Raw genomic sequence first — 21971 nt, 5'->3', positions numbered from 1 at the left:
GTACCCGCTCCTGCTTCAGCTCCCTTTACTGTGACCCGGGTGTTCTCGGATGTGCCTCGGCAAAGGAGGCGGGCGCCAGGTCATCGGCGAGAGGAGCTCGGTGAGCTCAGAGAGCAGCGCGCCTAGCGGTACCGGCAGCCGCAGCAGTCAATGCCCTTCTGCTCCTGATCGATGCCTTCCTGCTTCGAGGAGTGAGAGCGCACCTGGGCTTTTTCGCTGGAGGCAGGCCGCCCTGGAGCTGCGGTGGAACAGGCGGGTGAGAAGCCTTCGTGGTAACTCGCATTCAAGCCGTGTGGGGCAAAGCAGCGAGGGCACCCCTGCCTCTATCGTTCCACACTATTTTCCAACGGCAGAAAAGGAAGATAAAACAGCAACAGCAGAACACCATGCGGAGGCAGTTAAAGGCGCTGCTTCTGAAGGAGATAAATGTAAGGTAAAGGGAGGGGGGGGTTCGAGTGAGGCCAATTTGCTTCCTAAATGCATGAGTGACTCTGTAGCGGATGATAAGCCCAACAAGCCTGTTACTACCACAAACCTTAGAAAAAGTCCACAAAATAAAAGAGCAGCAAGGTGCGCGGCTAGGACAGGTACCTCATGTAAAAGAAAAGGCAAGGGGAGGTCACCAAATTTAGAGGAGGAATTCTCTACCAAGCAGACAGAGGGAGTGGACAACTCTTCAAGCTCAGTTAAATCTCTTAGTCTAAAAACTTTGAGGACGTCATCATACCTCACAGCAGAAGTTAAGGCAAAGAGAGGAAGGAAGCGTAACAAAGCTAAGCTCCTTGCAGAATCCAGCGCCAAAATCACCCCCTCCCTGCGGTCTTACTTTAAGGTTGTCCCACAAGTTTTAGAAATAGGACAAGACCACCCACAGAGAGATTTCACCTCTCGGAGGCACAACTTTGGGTTAAAGGCTATGGCATCTTCTGAGCAGGACTCTGCCCTAGTCTCAGTCTTAGCCACAGCTACAGCTACAGCCACAGCCTTAGCCTCAGCCTCAGCCTCTCTTCCAGTCTCTGAACATATTGATCCTATCAACCCCATAGATGACATGGTGCTACTGGAAGAACTACAGGAAGAATTTGATGCTGATTCTATATCACAAACTGTAGTACACCCCAGCCTAATAGAAGGTGAAGGAGTACACTGTGTACACAGTGATCAACCCGGGACACTGGACCATATGGGGGAGCCTACTGTCATGACGAGCAAACAGGGAGACCTCCCAAATAATCCAACTTCTGTTACTAACGAAGGAAAAGAGTATGTCGAATCCCTCTCTGCTTCGCATCCAGTCCTGAGCTCACTGGATGATAATCATCAACCATGTCAGAGAGAAGAGGGAACTCTAGTCTCCACCCTGGTACCTATTTCAATGGTATCCTTGCAACAGATGTTTGCTTCATTGTCTGCCGAAATCAAGGAAGGTTTTGCAGAGTCTGCATCAAATCAAAGGGACATAAGGAGTTTTTGTGAGACTCTTGATGAAAAGATTTGTAACTTGTCTATAAGAACACAAGCCCTGGAAGAAACTGTAGGTCAAATATCTATGCGGGCAGAAGGTACTCAGGAAGACATTCAAAAGCTAAAAAGGGAAGATCTGGCCATCTCAGAAAGAATGGAGGTCTTGGAAAATAACGCCAGGCGCAGTAACCTGCGTATTTTGAAAGTTCCTGAGGGTAGTGAAGGAACAGACATCAAAGGATATATAATCACGTTATTAAAAGATTCTCTTAACCTCCCTCATACTCCTGAGGAACTTGCTTTGGATATTCAACGAATCCATAGGGATCCTTTCAGACACAATCCACAAAGGGCCAAGCCAAGGAAAATCCTTGTCAATTTTCATACCTATTCGGTCAAGGAACACATCTTGAATTTAGCCCTAAAGCAAAAGTCGCTAGCAGGTAAAGGCTTTAATTTTCAGATACGCTCTGACCTGTCAAGATATACTCTAGAAAAGCAGTGGGAGCTAGGAAGAAGAATGGAAGCCTTTCGCAAACTAGGAGCAACAGTGCAGATGGGCTTTCCCGCATCTCTCAAAATTATGATGAACAATAAAATGCATAATGTTCGATCAGTACAGGCAGCGGACGAGCTTCTAATGTCGTGGGGTGGTAGGAAGGAGCAATAAAGGTTCTAGCTCGGATTTGTGAAAAGGTAGGAAATAAAAGGGAAAACAATTCACAAATGTACATAATCCACAAATAATAAAAAAAAAAAAAAAAAAAAAAAAAAAGGGGTGGATAGGAAAAGGGACATATAACATAAAAAAAAAAAAATATGTATATATATATATATGTATATATATATATATATATATATATAAAATAAAGCTACATATTGTTACTCACTAATTCAACGTAATAGTACTAAGTAATTCATGCTTGTTATACTTATAATAAGGCGAGCTATCACATTTTAATAAATAGCGGGACACATGAGGTGGGGTCGGGGGAGAGCTAGGAGCACTTACTTCCGGAATCTTCCGGGTAGTGAGTTCAGGGGTTTCCCATGGGAGGGGTGGTCACAGGGTGGTAGCGGGTGGTGGTGAAAAAAGAAAAATATCCATTTCCAATAATGCTCCAGTCGACACACTTTGTAGCTCTGTTCTTTTTTCTGTTCTTTTTTCTGTTCCTGTTTTTTATAGACAGAAACATTTGTTAGGTTTAATGGTTAACATTTATTTTGGGAGACATGACTAGGCTTAGAATCTTGTCCTGGAATGTTAATGGTCTCCGCACCAAACCTCGAGCTAATAAGATCATACAATACCTTCGGGATGTGGATGCCGAGATCATTATACTCCAGGAGACACATTTAACCGAAATTGAGACATTCGAATTAGTGAAGAAAAATAGGTGGATAAATTTCTCAATTACAACGTCTCAATCATTAAATACGCGAGGGGTTACAATCTTTTTTAAAAAATCTTTAAATTTAAATTTGAAGATTTTACAACAAAAAGTGGATAAGGGAGGGAGATGGGCCATAACAGCGGTAGAGATAAGAGGGGCGGTCATAACATTGGCTGGTTACTATGGGCCTAACTGCGACGATACTTCCGCACTAGAATCCTTATTTCAACACCTCTTGAATTTCCCAGAGCCGGTGATCATAACTGGCGATTTTAATATCACCATTAACCCTCTACTGGACAAATCTACAAATAGCAGACAACTAGTTCCCTCCAAATCTAGAAATTGTCTACTGGGACTAATGAAACAATACGGTTATGTCGATATTTGGAGGCTGAGAGAGGGCCAAAAGCAGTGTTTTTCCTTTAGAAATCTAAAATATAGACACAGCTCAAGAATAGACTTTATCCTAACAAGTAGATCTCTGGTCGACTCCATAACTTTAGTAGAGTATATTCCATCTCATCTATCGGACCACTCAGCAATGAAGCTAGAAATGGAGTGGGGAACTAAGTCTTCTTCCCCGAAACTCTGGTCATTTGATAGGTCATTTCTCGCATCGACAGAAGATATAGAATTCCTTCAATCCGAGACTCGTGAATTCTTTACTTTTAATAGGGATTCAGCCCCAGTAGGTATAGTATGGGACGCTTTCAAATGTTCTCTTAGAGGAACAATTAAAAATAGGGTAGCTCACAGAAGAAGGCAGTATAGGGAAGAAATTTCTTCTATTGAGAACAGTATGTCAGATATCCAGTCCTGTATAGACACTGACCGATCTCTAGACAATCACAACCTAGCCCTAAAACTATCAGAGCTCAATGTGCTTAAGAACAACTTGTCCTCTCTAATGGAGAAACGAGTATTGCAAAAATGGGAGACAAGCAAACTCTCTCATTTCCAGTATGGTGAGGGAGCGGGAAGGTTGTTGGCCTGGAAAGTTAAATCGGACCGGGTTCGGAATATTATTGCCTCAGTAACTTCGGATAAGGGTACCTTCACCAGTGACGCAGAAATTAGAGAGACCTTTAAATCATTCTTTCAGTCAATATATCGGGAAAATCTTAATATCAATACCAATGATATTAATAACTGGTTCGAGGGTATTTCCCTTCCCTCTCTATCAATAGAGCAGAGCAAATTTTTGGAAGCGGAAATAAGTCTTGTCGAGGTAGAACAGGCCATAAAAGGTTCTAAAGGGGGAAAGGCGGCAGGTACCGACGGGTTGCCGAGTGAGGTATACAAACACTTGATCATAGAGATAACCCCAATTTTAACAGTTTTGTTTAACCAAATATTGAGGGAAGGGGTAGCACCGCCAGCCTCCTGGGATAAAGCCACTATAACGCTTATTCTAAAGCCAGGGAAGCCCCCATCTGATTGTGGCTCATATCGGCCTATCTCAATCTTAAATGCCGACTATAAAATCTTTGCCACTATATTAGCCAAGCGGCTTGGCCAGATTGCCCCTAATATACTTCATTTGAACCAAAAAGGGTTTATAAAAGGGAGACAACTAAATGAGCTTACATACGAGTTAATTGGATCTATCGATGTGGCGATAAAGGAGACTCTCCCTTTGTCTGTCCTGACGTTGGACGCCACCAAGGCCTTCGACAGGGTAAATTGGTTGTACCTGTCGGAGGCCTTGAGGGGGTTCAACGTTGGCGAGAGATTTCGAAGGGCAATTGATCTGTTATATAGAAGTCCTTCTGCTTCAATCTTGATCAATGGGGACCTTACAGCGCCATTTGATATAACCAGAGGAACCCGGCAGGGTTGTCCCTTGTCTCCTCTCCTTTTTGATTTATACATAGAACCTTTTGCACAAACATTAAGAGACAGCACACTTATTAAACCTTTTATTTTTGGTGAGTGGGAAAAAAAGGTGGCACTCTACGCCGACGACATAATGATTTTCACGTCAGACATTAATACAGCCTATCCAGAAGCGATAGATCTTGCTCTTAAATTTGGGAAAGTTTCTGGATACGAAGTCAATGCTTCTAAGACGGAATCCATGACATGGAACGCAGTCTTGGATACGGATAACGAGTCAGCTAGACCTCAATTACGTTACTTAGGGGTAAATATAGTTAAAGACATTGATCGTATCGCTTCATTAAACTTTTCCACAATAGCAGCACAGTGTCGTAAAAACATGAGGGATTGGTCGCATCTTCCACTTACCATCCTAGGCAAAGTTAATCTAGTAAAAATGTGTATCTTACCTAAGGTTTCCTTTTTATTTAACTCAATCCCACTCTTTTTTGATCCTAAACTAATCTCTAAACTACAAAGTGCGATTTCAACTTTCATTTGGAACAGTAAAAACCCAAGAATATCTTGGAAGAAAATACGACGCCGCAGAGAGAAGGGAGGGCTAGCGGGACCAGATCTTCAGATCTACGCATGGGCTTTTCAGCTCTCACACACTCGTATGTTGCTAAAAGTGCCAGCAGCAACAGGGGTAGGCCAAATGTTCTCTATGTTATTAAACTCAGAGGGTATCGGACAGAGCAGCTTCTTGCTTAAATTTGGAGACCCAAAATTTTTCAAAAAAATAAAACTAAAGACCTTAAAGGGGATAGCCACTACATGGTACAGAATGAGGCAGGCAATTAAACTAGGTTATTATTCAGAGAGAACTCCAATATGGGATTTACCATCTCCCCCAGCTTGGGCAGAAGACACTTTGACCCAACCATTAAGAGTAGCAGGCATTAACACCTGGGGTGATTTGTTCATGGACGGTATACAACTGCCTTGGGACTACCTAATAAATAAGGTGGGGCCAAATTTGTCCAGATTTAAATTTATACAAATTTCAAGCTGGTCCCAAGCATATAATACACAGACATCCCGAAATAGCAGATTACCTATTGGAGCCATCAGCGATTTAGTAACGCGTCTGCTAGACAGCCCCCCTGCAAAAAAAGAAGTTTCTTTGTGGTACAAGAAGATAATGGAGGAAATAGATGGTAACTTTTGCCTCCCAGTAACACTATGGGCCGACGCATTGCCGGATGTTGACTTGGAGGAGCTTTGGTTAGCTTCATGTGAAGCACTGTGGGACCTGGTGAAGCCAGCATGGCTGCGTCGTAATCACATCTTCACTATTCACAGGGCCTATTACTCTCCTTTGAGACTGTCAAAATTTTCATCGACAGGCCCGGTTTTGTGCCCAAGATGTCAGATGGTAGATGCATCTGATATTCATATGTTTTATGAATGCCCAGAAATTACATCATACTGGGAGTCAATAGGAAACGATCTATCCCTGGCCTTGGGTTCTCATCTTTCTATAGATCTTGCTCTTGTCATTTTTGGCCTGAAGAACAAAGTACGGAACGCAGCTTCAAACCTCATTTTTTACTCCATCTTGGCAGCCCGGAGAGAAATCTGTAGACATTGGAAGGATGCCCAGCCTCCTACAATTCAAGAATGGCGAACCTCGGTGCTTCAGATCTCTAAATTAGATCTAGCTAGAGGTGGAAATACAAGTCGAAGGGCTTTTTGGTTACAGTTGGCACGGTCATATTGAGCCTGGGGTTTTTTTTTTTTTTTTTGTTTTTTTTTTTCCCCAGGAGTCCTATGATTAATGCGAGCATTTCCAGCCATTGTTTTTAATAAGGAACAATTGGGGCTACGGTGTCACGGGCACTATCTTCCAACGAATGGCCCTATATGGGAATTCCAGGTCTGTGTGAATGTACTGATGGGATTTGGTCTATACTCCCCCCCCAATTAAGATTTCCCTCCCAGCTTACGCTGAGACGGTATTGAAGCACAGCCGGTTCTTCCAATCTCTGTGGCATATTCCTGATTGGATAGATTGGAGCTATGCACGCAAATGAGGATATAAAAAAAAAAAAAAAAAAAAAAAATATGCCAATAAGGATTCGCAGATTACCACCAACTTCTAGTTGGTGGTAAGTTGTGAATTCTTTAAACCCCTTGCACGCTGATGACGGAACCGCTCCGTCATCAGCTGCGGGTGCGCTGTGCTGATGACGGAGCGGTTCCGTCATGGCCCGCCCCGCTCGATAGAACGCTCATGCGCGGCGCGAATTCCGCGCCTGCGCTGAGGGTTCTATTGAGCGGGGCGGGCCATGACGGAACCGCTCCGTCACCAGCATAGCTCAACCGACGCTGGTGACGGAGCGGTTCCGTCACCAGCATGCAGCCGCCCCGCCCCCTTAGCACTGCGGCGGAATAGCCGCCGCAGTGAAGGGGTTAAAAAAGCGATTTATTTAAATTCCAAAGGTGCCATATGACGCTCATACATGCCCTTAGGGCATGTATATGCGCCATATGCCCACACATGTCTTTTTCAGGGGTGCAGCAGGGTGTTCTTGTGACACCCCTGTACCCTTGAAAATATTCGCAATTTGCGATTAGCAGATTGCTAATCGCAAATATCCCCTTCATTCCTATGGGCCTCCTGGACCATAGAAATGAATGGGAAAATTGCGATTAGCAATTTGCTAATCGCAATTTAGGAATGATAAGGAATCGCTAAAAAGAAGCGATTTCCTACATACATACCGTTTTGCGATTTCTAAATAGTGATTCCTTAAAAATCGCTATTTAGGAATCGCTAAACGGTATGATGATACATATGGCCCATAATAACGAAACCACTGTAGATAACTTACGTTTCTTAATAGTAAACTATACGATAGCATTTAAACTTATCGGTGCCTATATTCCTTCTCTAGTGAGCTCATCCGTACTAATATTGCTCCCAATATTCACCATTTCCAACGCCTTCCAATGAGACATATGTCAGTTTCCTACAAGATGCAGTTGTTCTGCGTTCCCATAGTAACAGTGTAGCCCGGGAGGAAGGCGGGCAACCTGAACAGCCTCAGTCATACGGAGAACAGATTTCCTGTGTCAATGGGCTATAAAAGTGGTTTAACAAACCGCCAATTTCCCCAGTGCAGATAACAGAATCCAAAGAAAGAGCCGTGGGGTGCTGGAGAAGACAGGTTTGTTTTATTTCGAAGTTCAGCGCTGAGAGCAAGGACACTGTGCAATTAAGTCAACGACATTCAAAGGTTGATATCCGAGGCCCCAAAGGCCAAAGGCCGTGAGAGGCAGGAACTAGAGGCTGACAAGGTGCAGCGCTAGATAGCCCTGTCGCAAATGAAATACAATGGAATGAATGATGTTCTTATAATTCGGATGGAGATGGCAAGAGATTCGCGATTTATTGGACGTGTTGCGCGTTCTCTGTGGCAGGAGGGGAGAGGAGGTGCAGGGAAAGCAGGAGCAGGGCGGGGGTAGAGTTCCAAGTGATCTTACACACACAGCCTCCTATCACAAATTGAAACGTGCCTTTCTAAGCACGATCCAAGGTTCCATACCTGGCGACACCCGGAAATGTCAATAAGTGTAGATTTAAGCCAACCAAAATGTAGACCTTGATTGATATGTCTACATGCGTAATAATTATCAAAAAGAACCAAAGACAACAATAAATTTATTTAAAAAAAATGAAAAGTTAGCATGTATTCAATATGAGGACAATGAAGCAAATATTTTAAAGAATCATTCATTCACTTTCATATCTTTTCATTCAGACTTACAACCTATGCTGGACGCAGATTAAAAACATTGGTGGAATAATAACACATTGTCATGGATCAATAAATCAGCACAAAATATGCAGAGCACTGTCAGAGGAGTTACACAAATTCGAATGACTGGTGGAATTCTCCACGCGCATTTTGGCACAACCAAGGTGCCTTTGTCAGGAAGAAGGCCACAATAGAAGCAATTGACGAATTCTTGATATAGATGGGAAATCTGTGATGATGAACAATCAAGTGGGAGCAATTTGATATTTCAATGTTGGTTTTAAAAACATATCACGATGAAACGCCGAAAATTGCAATTAAATGTAGAAGACAGTATCTTCGTATAGTTTCAATAATCATGTACTGTGAATCCGATTGATAGGTGTTGCCTTGACAGGCAGACAAGATTAATGATGTCTGTGGATAGCTAGGTGTCCCATTCTATTCTTTCTTCATTATATACATTACGATGTAAGTGAAGGGACTGAGTTCAAAACTATTGGCTGGTATCACAGGTAATCGTGGGTGAAGTGATAGCCTCCGGATATAGGGATCCTCTTGTCTGGAACTATGCTGATAACAGATCTTGACACCCGGAAATGTGACTGTCAGCATCGGCATGGCTTGAAAAGGAGACAGGTATTCCCATAGAGCAAGGCCTTCTCCATCTTCTTCACGCACAGAAAGGGCAGTGTATCAGTGGAAGCGTTCCAGTGGATTTCCATTGTACTTTGATTTATATAGTGCTTCCTACTTTTCACAAGGTGCTGGAGCAAAGTTGAGATGGTTAACATCGGAAGTGTTACGTATGAAGACACAAAACAGTTCCCCAAGCGCTCCAAAGCCGAAATTAAGTTTTAGGAAGAGAGTGTGTATTCGTGATCTTTTTGCAGGGAAAAGATGAGAAGGATTGGATAAAGGGGATGGAAGAGTTGTATCGAAGTCAGAATCCTGGTGTAAATCCCTGGGAGTCACCCGGTCCTGATGGGGCCACATTTGGAGTAGGAGGTACTGAATGGTGAGAACATAGTAACATTAAGAACGAAAATAGCATAGAAGGGCTGTAATGATATCTACTTTGTTACATTTTCTGCAAAATGTCAGAGTTATTCGTGTTTTTTACAGAAAATAACTCCCTAATACATAAACCAATGTTGCTACAGTTCACCATTATATTAGGAAACCCAAGACTCCAGTGGGAATTGACGCACTGTGGAATATGTGATATGTGATATACTTAATATACATATATAATAGCTACTTAATGCTGCACATTAATTGTTGATGAACGTTGCAATATAAGTAGTAGGAGGAGGAAGAGTCATTGTATCAGTAGTAAAATATGCAGTAGCAGTAGCAGCTATAATCAAAGTAGTGGCAGTTGCATTTGTGCTATCAGTAGCATCAGCAGTAGTTGTAGTCATAGTAGCCGCAGTAGTAGTATAACAGTCTTGTAAGTAACAGTAAAAGTAATAGTAATAGCAGTAGTTGTAGTAATAGCAGTAGTAGCCGCATTATTAGTAATTATAGTAACAGCATAAGCAAAACTGCTAGTAGCAGTAAAAACAGTTGTGGTAGGAGCAGCAACTCTAGTAGTAGTAGTTTAATGTTTAACAAACAATCCAGAGCACTACACAAATATGTTGATTACGATCTGCCAATCTTGCAGACCCAACTTTAATTTTCAGACATTCCAATCCAAAATTTGTTGACACGCAGGTCAGTAGATGAACAACACAGCCAACATGTGTTTCGTCGTAATGATGACTTTTTCAAGGCTGGTAATTGAAATAGAGGACATTACATACTCATAATAGCTGCTGTTTGACATACATTCGTGATGTCAAAATTTTGGTATCACATTTGTGTCTTGACACCATGCCGAAAAACACAAGAAGTGCCCATTAAGTGTTATTCTACCAAGCAAACACTGTTGATAGCATTATAAATAATGCTCCCTGTTTTAAGTTGTTGCGGATGTACTTTCTGTCTGCATTTATTTTTTTAATGGATAAATACAGAAAATGTGCTTCTTTTGAGTGACTCTTAGTGCTGTCTTTCATGAATTATAACCCAACAGCTGAGCAGATGGACAGCATGGGAAATTAAAAAACGATGACATTTCTTTAAAAAAACTGCATTTTTTAACGTACATTTGTGGTATAATGCTAATATTTGCCAGTATATGTACTGTTATGTAATATTTGGCAACTTAAATAGCTAAATTGTGACAGACATCAAAGTATGAGTCCGCGTCTGTCACTTAAATAAATATGGAAATGTACAGTTTAACAACTACATTTATATGCTAAACACAAAATAAATATGGATAAATACAGATGAAATGGCCCAAAAAATAAATATGGATAAATACAGACAGAAATGTTAAAAAAAGAAATACCATAAAACCGGGAGCCCTAATATACAATCTTGTGCTCAAATAGATAGTCCCAGTCAATAAGAGGAGGAGAGAAGGAAATTCACCAAGTAATATCATTCCAAGAGACAATACGAAGGGACGAGGCAGGACCAAGTCCTTCTATTTGTACATACAGTGAAAAGAGATAACGTCTTGTGTTATCACCACCGTTCCGTGTTCCAATATTGCAATGTTCCCTAAACTGTCCGGTCCTTGGGGCTCCAAGGACTGCTATTCTTGTTCGGATAACCTACATATGTGAAAGGAATATTCTCCTTAATTCCTCGCCATGAAAGATTGACCAGGTAACTTCTAGTTTTTAGTTATTTTGTGTAATATTCACAGAATCTACTTAAGATTCTTTTATTCAAAGAAAATCCATTATAAATCTTTACCCACCTACTTAGGGCCCTAATCACAAAGGTAAATTCAGTTGTAAACGCAATCCATTTGTGAATACTGTAGGCATAAACCTATTTACTGGTCAGGTGATCCTCACCCTGTGGAGAACTACGCTGCCATAAATCCCACTCTAGGGGTGAGAAAGTGAATGTTTCAAGACGTGGTTGGCCTTAAAAGTGTGTGAACACCCACAAACATGGCTTTTTGTCTGCATTTACGTACTCCTCTCCTTCCCCTTTCCAATTCAGAAAGGGTTAGGTTTTGCTCCACTGACTGACATAAATCCTCCTCCAAGGTTAGAAAGGCATTTACACCAGGTTTGGTGGGTGTAGGGAAAGGGGTTTTGCCACAGAAATAAATATTGCCCCATGAAGAAAAAAAACCATGTATTTGCTCCTGTGATCCTACGGAGAACCTTGCACATTGGGAACAGGATCCCACTGGATATGTTACACAACCATCCCCGAAATGCCCATAGAAACCTGTGTATGGCACAGTTTTTATGCATATTTACTACTTACTTTGTGAATCGGACACCTATTTTTATCCTATCCCAAATTCTTTGGTGTGATATGTCCTACCAAATCACTGGTATCATTCTTTCCTATTCTTTAAATTACTTGTTCCATTTTCTGTTTCAGATCCCTCGTTGTCATATTTCCTCACCTACATATTTCCTTGCCCGCCCCTTCACACATTCTCTACTGTGATGGGTGATTGGCTCAATGCCCTGTCAGCTTGCTGCCACCAAGGGAAAGTTCACACTGCTGTTTATGGTGGAACCGTAATTATACACTTACCCACCCTGTTCACTTTCTGCTGCAATGGAAGTCAGTGTGAATTTTGAACCACAGCGTAATACAATCTGGCACTGGACACTAGCCTATTGTTTTTGTCAGTGCTCGTTTTTTTGCCATGGTCTTTGGAACATGATATAGTTGGGAAGCTGCCAGGCCCTCATCAATAATAATACAAAAAAAAACATTGGCTAAAAGCAAAAATAATCTTTGGTCTCAAAAGCGCACATTGCCAATTAGTCCGTGAAAATGAAGGAAATTACTTTGTGTGTGGATCTGCTTCTTGTGCAAGGGCCCAATGACATCATTCACAATGAAGTTAGCCAATGGCTGAAATGTGCCAACACACAGCCCTTTGCTATACGATGCAGTGGTCGAAAGAAATATGTGAATGACCTCATGACAGACCAATGAATGAAGAGGGCTCGCTGAAAGCCTCCATAAGTAAGTATACTATACATATAACTTAAGTAAAATCAAAAGATCTTGTCTAATGCCAGACATTAAAAAAATGTGGATGGTAGGTTTTGAGAATGTTGCATGCATATATATATATTTTGTTCTTAAGTCACACGTGCATCATACAAAGCATAGTGTAGATTGCACAATCTCACACTTGGAACTTCATTTGCATTTCTTCATTACACTACCCAGAGGCACCTTTTGTTCCTGGGGAGGATTATAGTGAGCTTCAAAAGCTTTAACGATACGAAGATACACTTTTTTTTGGTGTTGACAGCGATTAGAAATTGAACTTATTTTACGTACAAACCAGCTGTCCATAATGCGCCGCGAGCGTCCCACTCATCCCTAATGCACCTGTCCGTCTTCGCTCTGAAATGACTGGGACTGGTTTTCTGATCATCTTGATTACTTAATTGATTGAGATGCCGGAGGGCACAGGCCAACCACAGACTCTCTTACAACCAAACCATGGTCACATGACCCAGCCTGCCATTGCAGGAGCCGAAGGTCACCTGCCTTCCTTGATCTCATTAGCACGCCAGAGGTTCAATGCTTCTTCCTGTCTGCGTTAGCTGGTGAAGTGTAAAGGATGCACATAATCTACTCAAGATTCTTTTATTCAAAGAAAATGCATTCGCATGAATTATTTTTGATGGTCACTTCGGTGGACAGATAAGTGATCAAAGTAACATATTTTCATACTACGGTCGAGTATGGTCTGGGAGAGGTCCTGACAAAGAACAATGATGTGGAAAATAAAGAGCATGAGGAAAGTCAGTCTAAAGGCAAGAAAGGAACGAAAAATAAAAGGATGCATTAAGAGAGGAAAGACGGGAGGGGAAGAATGAGAAGATCAGAAGACGATGACCGGGGAGAAAAGGACATGAGTGGAACGAGGATGAAGTAAATGAAAAGAAGAAGAATCGGTGAGACGAAAGGCATGAAGGGACTAGAGGAAGGAGAGAGGATAGGAGGGAAGGAAAAGAATTATGCAGAGGTGCGGAGGTAAAGGCAACATAGGGGATAGCAGGACGGGGAGAAGCGAGGGGAAGTGAGGAGAGGGAAGGGTGCGGAAGGAGATGAAGGTGAAGGGACTGAGGTGAGGAAGGACACTAAAAGGGGAAGAGATTAAGGGCCAGATGTAGGTAGCCCAATACCGGTCGGTAATGGACGAATTTACCGAATTTCGGCCGTTACCGACCGGTATTGGGCATTCGGGATGTAGAGGACCCAAAATCATCCGAATCGGTAAAGTTTCCGATTCGGAAACCTTACCGAATCGGGAAATATACTGAATTGGTAAATTTACCAAATCGGTAAAGTTTCCGAATCGGAAAATTTACCGATTCGGAATAATTACTGATTCGGTATATTTTCCGATTCGGAAACTTTACCGATTCGGTAAATCTACCGATTTGGTAATTAAGAAATGGTAAAATTGAATTTTGAGATGTAGGTAACCTCTCAAATACCGAATTTGCATGAAATTCGGTATTTAAGAGTCGGTATTTACCATGGATTGAAATCAGGTGGTAACCAGGTGCAGGCTATAAAAAAGGCCCCAAAATGAAACAGTTTCACCAGAATGGCGGCATTCTATGTCATTGCGAGGCGGCTACGGCTACAAGCAGAAGGAGAGAGGGTCTGGAGGAGGGAGGAGCAGGTGTACAGGCAGAGGATCACTCTATTCCAGCTAACTGAGCCAGAGATCCTACAAAGGTACAGATTGGCTCCGCAAACTATCCTGGACCTTATCAGGGACCTCCACCCACTGTTGGACCATCCAACCCCAAGGGGACACGCCATCCCACCCCATGTGCAGGTGCTGTACAGCCTACAATAAAAAACATACGAAGTAAGAGAAGGGTCCAAGGGAATATTTAAAGACCATGACACAGTTATAACCCCCTACTAGAACATATAACTATGAATGAATAACTGTGGGTCTAAAGAAAAGCTACCTGTGTTGACCGTGTAAACAATGACCTGTATTGTGTGTATCCTATGTGTGAATATGGAATACACCAGGATATTTCACACTGTGAAAAGTCTCTATCAGTTAAACGTTCTGTGCCGCCCTTTCCATCATCTGGGTCACTTCACAGAGTGGAGAGTCCATGTTGTAACCATTTCTCAGAGTACTCACAGTGAAATGTGTAACCCAGTGTGTATTAGAACTCAATCGAGAAACAGGTGGCATGTACTAATAACTGTAAGCAGTGCATGAAACGTGGTGTAAGTGACAAAAAAAGTGCTCTGTTAAAATTAGAGAGTGGACGCAAAACAACTTTATTCTGTAGCTGTCCACTTCCAATGGATAAAAACTAGGTGCAAAGAATCAGTAGTTTAAACAAATAGCTACTAGTTGGAATATTCAGGTTGACATGTTTCTGCAGTTTTAATGATCCAAAAAGGTATCTACTGCTTTCATCAGGACCGTATATAACTTTGCTACTGCTTAAGATACCTTGTTGAAAAAACAGAATAAGTAATAATTATATCACCTGATTCGTCTTTCCAATCCTCCTATGTACTGGAGAAGTGTCCGAACACAGGAGACAACAGGTCAAGGAAAAAAGGGAGAAAAGAAAAACAACACAGAAAAACACAAAGGTAGAGATAACATTATTCATTTGGTTACGTTATCAACAAAAAGCTGGTCTTAACATAGCAGCTCATGTATTGGTCAATTTTACATATCCCATCTCTATTTAGTGGGATATCCTCTGGCTCACCTTTCGTGTAAGAGGAACGTGCTTCTCCTCACCTGGTTACAGCTCAGGATGTTGAGGCACCGCTCTATTTGTAAAGAGATACAGGTATAGGTGAGAAAACACACCCCGCGACAGCTACATCGTGTAAAATCTATCTTAGTATGACGATACAACTCAGCAAGAGTTGGTTGAAAATGCAGAAAAAGATTATTGCATGGAGAACAGGGGGGAACATTTTATTATGGACTAGCAGATGCTTCCAGTCAAACAACAGAGTTGTAAACTGTAAGTGAGACGAACAAGGTTTTTTTGTATATCTTATTTGGCATCGCAAGACGTAAAGTACCCCCAGGTTATTGCTCGCAGTTGTTAAATATGTAACCAGGAACTAGTATTCCTTCAATTCAAATTTATTAGAAGATCACCGATCTTTAGAGGGAGAGAGTAAATATATAAATAATGCAGAAGGCGCTCGCTCGTGATGATAACTACACTGTGATTGATACTATCACTGCCTGACAGTATACCACATAACAGATAGCACAGGGCGTTGGATCTCACTCACCTATCCGTCGGTACTCCTCGCGGCCATCTGGGCTGTTTGGGGAGGTACCTGGATAGTGACGGCGACCATATTTATTGATTCTGGTAGTTTAGACGCGTCGTTACTCGTCAGCAAGAATTAAGGGTCATGGGAGTTGTAGTTCCCGTTCAGACTTGTGCGACGGCGGCGTGCATAACGCGCTCCATAGTGCGTGATGTTCATGGGAAATGTAGTCCCGCCTACGTCAATGTAAGGATCTAGCCCATTATGATAGTTTTAACCAATGTGGGGAACTTAAAAAAGTGGTCATAAAACGATGCGACATCGTTTTTTTGTACGAAGTACCGCTTCGTGAACAAGACTGTTATGTTACTGCAGAAATGAAGTTGATGCAGAGATTATTAGACGTGATGGTACAAGCTAAGAAAAACTCATCTTTAACAGTTATTGCGCTCCTCTAGGACATTCCGACTGTAGTAGCTATATAGGAGTTTCATGAAAGGTCATCAAACCTATGATGTCTGACAGCTAAGACAGCCCCTGTTCATTATTTACAGGGGAGGTCAATCGGAGCAGGCATATAGTCCTGATTGTCATTAATGTAGGTATACACACCTAATGTATTGGCTCAAAGGGAAATCTCAGTATGGGAAGTAAGGGGCACTACAGTGACATCCAAAGGATGTCTTCATTAAGGCCCACCTTGTCAGTATTTAGTTTGTAAACCCACTTCTGCTCAAGCCTGAACAGGTGTTTAGGAATGTCTGTGACATGTGTCGGGATGCGAGGTTGTTTCAACACAGTCCATGTAAAATCAGTGGGTTTGTGGCCTACTTGTAAGAAGTGGTTGGTAAGACGAGTAGCTTGCTTCTTACATCTAATAGTGCTTTTATGCTCTGAGATTCTGATCTTAATCTTCCTAGTCGTCATTCCGACCTACTTTAAATGACAATGACAGGTAATCATGTAAATTAAATTGTTGCTGTTGCAATTTGTAAATCGCCTCTGTTCCCATGGGCGGCTGGTCCCAATATCTATGCTCGTAGAGCGTGTAGTTTGTGGACATGCTGCGCAGTTGCCACAAGGATGATGTACTTCTACAGCAGGCGCAGAACGTTGAACTGATGGAGACTTTTCACAGTGTGAAATATCCTGGTGTATTCCATATTCACACATAGGATACACACAATACAGGTCATTGTTTACACGGTCAACACAGGTAGCTTTTCTTTAGACCCACAGTTATTCATTCGTAGTTAGCTGTACAGCCTACACCTGCTTGCATCTGGGAGTTACCAGAATGTGGTTGCTGCGGTAGGTGGGGTGTCCCAGAGCTGTCTGTCCCGTTTCTTAAAAAAATTCCTTGATGCCATGTTGCAGAGGATGAATCACTATGTCAGCTTCCCTGCAACGCATGCTGAACTGCTCAGGACAAAGACAGACTTTTATCAGATGGAGCATTTCCCAAACATCATTGGCTGTATTGATGATACCCACATACCAATATGCCCACCTGCTGCCCCAGAGTACATTTATCGGAATCGGAAGTCCACCCACACCATAAATGTACAGGTGATCTGTGATTCCAAATACATGATCACTGACATAGTAGCCAAATTCCCCGGGAGTACCCATGACTCCTACATCTTCCAAAACAGTGATATCTACGCAAACCTGACAGCGGGGGAATTCGGCGAAGGATACTTGCTAGGTAACACACTGTGTGAAACTCCCTTGATACGTATTGCAGGTGGATGTGTGTGTGTACATGTGAGTAAGGTTTTTTCTTCTTACAATTAGGGGACAGTGCATATGCCCTCCGGTCCTTCATCCTCACACCCTACCTCAACCCTACCACACCAAGCCAAAGGAGATACAACAGGGCTCACAAGACAACCCGAAACATTGTGGAGCGCACTTTTGGCATGTGGAAGAGCAGGTTTCGCTGCCTCCATAAGAGCGGAGGGGCCGCCAGTACACACCTATCACCTGCTGCAAGATGATTGCAGCCTGTGCAATGCTGCACAACCTTGCGGTCAAGAAGGGCACCGATGTGGATATCTCTGATTTTGAGGACCATGATGACAAGCAAGCACTACCTGAACCACACACATCTGAAGTTGCAACACCAAGTGATGGCAGACACAGGCGGGAAGAGGTCACGCGCAACTTCTTTTAAGTAAGTAAAGAGACACAGACAAGTGGAGTATGCACCCAATGTATTTTAATTTTGTCATGAAACATGTTTTTAAAGCACAAATGTGCAACAACAATTAGTTAACTTCAATGATGTCAGTCCTGGTTCACTTCACCATGAACTGTAATAGTCATTTACGTCCTCGCTTCCCAGTGCCACTTGTCTGGTGCTCACTCTGCTCACTCTCTTGCTGGCCTGTGGCCTCAGCGTGGCGCCTGCTGCTCCTCCTTGTCTCTGTGACAAGGGAGCTAGCAATGCCGCTCCTGCTTGTGCTCTCCTCACTCACAGGCACATCCAGAGCAGCTGTCTGTGCAGTTTGGGCATTTAACAGCGCCTCAAGAGCACTGGTCATCCTTCCTATGCCCCTAGTGACCTCATTGGTGTTTTGGGTCATGGCCTCCTGCATCGTACTGCTCCTCCTGCATAGCAGGGATGTGGCTGTGGCCAGGTGATTGAGAGCTTTATTTTGCCCATGAGCACACTGCCTTTCCTTGTGCCTTGCCGCAGATTCAGTGTCCAGTTTGGTGCATAGCAGCTGCACCGATTGGCTCATTTCGTGCATCCCTGCTGCCATCTCTTTGTTCACCTCTACAAGCTCCCTGATGCCCTTTCCTATGTCTCCTATGTTACTGTTCAGGGACCTCACTTGGTGTTGGCATGTCTGGATGGCTCTTCCCTGCATCCCCTGGATTCTCACCATGCTCCCCTCCAGGCCATGGAACACACTTGGACCCTCCAGGCCATGGAACACACTTGGCCTTTCTAGGACTCTGAGGCGTCTTGCACCACTATGGCCCACCCCTGCACGGGAGTGCATTGTGCCAGAGCTGACATCCACAGGCAAGTTGTGCCTTTCTTCACCCTCCATGTCAGCTGCTGCTGACTCCATATCTATAAGTGGGGCCACAACATGCCTCCTGCTTGGTTGTGATGCAGGTGTTGTGTCATGCTGTTATGCAGGCATTTCTGGTGATGACAGCAACAGAGGGGATTGAGATCTGTGAGGGGACGCCTGCAACTATGGAGCTATTTCTGAGTCTTGTGCTGGAGGATGGCTACTTGGTGCACCTGTGTCCTGTTGTACGTCTTGGGTAGATGGACCTGGCTCCTGACTCTCCTCCCTCTCTGGTGGTGTGCCTTCAGTCTCCTGCGAACGCCTGCAGGACGTTTCACCTGTGGACATATGAGTGTACATTAGCTAAGCGCTACTGTCTCACAGTCACTACAATTAAATATTTCTCACTTTAGCTTTATTCTCTCTGCAATTATTTCCCTAACTTGGTGGTTGCTGTGCTGTATGACATGTTCTTACATTTCCTGACTACTTGTACCATGATGCATTGCTCCTGTATAGTGCTAGCAGTACTGGACTGGGGTTCTCTTGGCCACAAAGGGTACAGGTAAGGATGATGGTATGGGGGAATGCTGTGCATGTCTCTTACCTGTCTTTCTTGCAGCTCTGGCTGAGCTGTCCACTGCTCCCAGTCCGCAGACGCTGTCTGGTTCAATGCTTGAGGCCACATTCTCCTCCAGGTCAGTAAGGGGGGTGCTGGGTTCTTGCCTCCGCGAGCTTTTGTTGCCTGCTTGTGGTGTTCAGCCAATTTTTTCTTGGTTTGGCTCCTGAGGTCGTAGAATCGCTTTTTTAGGTCCTCTGTGTCTCTGGTAGTCACCCCCACTGCATTAACTTTGTCCAGTATGTCCAGCCAGAGTTTCCTTTTGGCAGATTCTGCCACAGTGAGGGACTGCCTACCAACCAGTTTTTGGTGCACCTTCACCAACTCCTCCACAAGGACCTGCAGCTCCATGCTGCTGAATTTGAGTTTCCTTTTCCTCTCTGCCTGCTCTTTTTCATTGCTGCTTGCCATTTTGCAGTTTTAAAAGTGCTCAAAACCCTTTCTGCTGCTCAGGGACTCAGCTCAGCTCCAACTGCCTTTCCAGAAGCTTGTAGTTAGTTGCAGCTGCCTCTGTAGCCACTTCCTGGTAGGGAGGGGGAGACTGGTAGCACCTGATTGGCTGCCTACTTAAGTTTCACTTTTTTTTTTCTTTTTTTTTTATTGTCCTCATTTAGCCACTTAACCCCTTCCATGCTGATGACGGAGCGGTTCCGTCATCAGCATCGGTTGGGCTGTGCTGATGACGGAACCGCTCCGTCATCAGTACAGCCCTCGGGGGGAGCGCTGTCGCTCCCCCCCTGGGGCTCCGATCGTGGTGGCTGTAGTGGGGGTGGCAGCGGAAGACTTCGCGCTGCTCCCCCCCGCACTTCCTGGTGACGTCAGCGCGCTGTCGCGCACGCCGACGTCATCAGGAAGTGCCAGACACGCTGGAAGCCATTTGCTTCCAGCGCGTCGAGCAGGTAGGTCTGTTTCCTGCTCTCCGGTGGGGTGGGGGGGCCATTACTCGGTGCCTTGAGGCATCAGGGGGGAGGAAACACTGTTTCCTCTCCCCTGATGTCCCAATGCAGGGCATTACTGGTTCAGGATCGCGCACAGCGTCGCGATCCTGCACCAGTAATGCCCCACTAGACACCAGGGATTTTTTTTGTTGAAAAGGAAGCGACCCCTTGGGCAAGGGTCGCTTCCTAGGGCCATAATATTGAAGGTCAGACTTTTCTGCCCCCCCTGGGTCGAGATCGCTCGTTTTAGCGAGCGATCTCGACCCAGGGGGGGGCAGAAAAGCCCACTAGACACCAGGGATTATTTTTTTGATAAAAGGAAGCGACCCCTTGGGAAAGGGTCGCTTCCTGGGGCATTTATAATTTGTTTAGACTTTTCTGCCCCCCCTGGGGGCAGATCGACCATTTTATTCGGGAATCTGGACCCAGGGGGGGCAGGAAAGCCCACTAGACACCAGGGATTGTGTTTTTATTAGTAAAGGAAGCGACCCCTTGGGCAAGGGTCGCTTCCAGGGCCATAAAAATGTAGTGTAGACTTTTCTGCCCCCCCTGGGGGCAGATCGCCCATGTTAGCGCGTGATCTGGACCCAGGGGGGGCAGAAAAGCCCACTAGACAGCAGGGATTTTTTTTTGATAAAAGGAAGCGACCCCTTGGGAAAGGGTCGCTTCCTGGGGCATTTATTATTTGTTTAGACTTTTCTGCCCCCCCTGGGGGCAGATCGACCGTTTAATTCAGGAATCTGGACCCAGGGGGGGCAGGAAAGCCCACTAGACACCAGGGATTGTGTTTTTATTAGTAAAGGAAGCGACCCCTTGGGCAGGGTCGCTTCCAGGGCCAAAAAAATGTAGTGTAGACTTTTCTGCCCCCCCTGGGGGCAGATCGCCCATGTTAGCGTGTGATCTGGACCCAGGGGGGGGCAGAAAAGCCCACTAGACACCAGGGATTTGTTTATAATTGTAAAGGAAGCGACCCCTTGGGGAAGGGTCGCTTCCTAGTGGCCCATAATTTTTTTTAGACTTGTCTGCCCCCCCTGGGGGGCAGATCAGCCATTTTTTGGGCCACATCTGGACCCAGGGGGGGTAGAAAAGCCCACTAGACACCAGGGATTTTAGTATATTTATAAAGGAAGTGACCCCTTGGGCAAGGGTCGCTTCCAGGGGGCATTATAAATATTGTAGACTATTCTGCCCCCCCCCCCTGGGGGCGGAGTGGCTGTTTTTTTTACAGTTTCTGGTCCCAGGGGGGGGGGGGGGGGGGGGGATAGAAAAGCCCACTATACTCCAGGTTTTTGTTTTTTATAGGGAGCGACCCCTTGGCCAAGGGTTGCTTCCTTGGGCCCATTGTTTTTTCAGTATGTTCTGCCGTGTCTTTATTTGGCCTCTCTGCCCTCTGTAGGGTTGCTTCCAGGGGGCCCACGTTTATAATGATTTATAATCTTCCCGCCTTGGGGACAGACACCCCATTTGTGACATACCCTGTGACATAGCCTGTTGTAATGTGTGTTGTTTTTGTTTCTTCTAATGTGTATTGTTTTTTT

The sequence above is a fragment of the Lissotriton helveticus genome, chromosome 2_2 (genome assembly GCF_964261635.1).
Source record: "Lissotriton helveticus chromosome 2_2, aLisHel1.1, whole genome shotgun sequence".
Taxonomy (NCBI): Eukaryota; Metazoa; Chordata; class Amphibia; order Caudata; family Salamandridae; genus Lissotriton; species Lissotriton helveticus.
Note: the sequence above shows the minus strand (reverse complement) of the source record.